This window comes from Nematolebias whitei, chromosome 21 (assembly GCF_014905685.2).
Source record: "Nematolebias whitei isolate Nwh7 chromosome 21, NemWhi1, whole genome shotgun sequence".
Taxonomy (NCBI): Eukaryota; Metazoa; Chordata; class Actinopteri; order Cyprinodontiformes; family Rivulidae; genus Nematolebias; species Nematolebias whitei.
Genome location: NC_056518.1, coordinates 4674680 through 4674946, shown reverse-complemented (window position 1 = coordinate 4674946; position 267 = coordinate 4674680).

Here is a 267-nt window from a genome sequence, read left to right as displayed (position 1 = left end):
GGGGGGAGGATGAGCCATGGGAGGAGATGAAATCAGGAATCAGCCTGGGTGTCTTTTTGCCTGGCTGTGGCTGCAGTCTGGTGCTTGGCTGAGGGTCTGGGCTGTGGGGGGCTGTGGGTGGTGGGGGTGTATTGGGGGCTCTCACTCAGGTGGCTCTGTGCTGTTGGCCAGGGGGTGTCTGGGCCTGTTAGGTGTGCACCCTCGCTTGTATAGGGTACTCTCATTGTGAGTGTTAATGTGGGTGGGCTGGTTGGTTCCTTTGTGGAG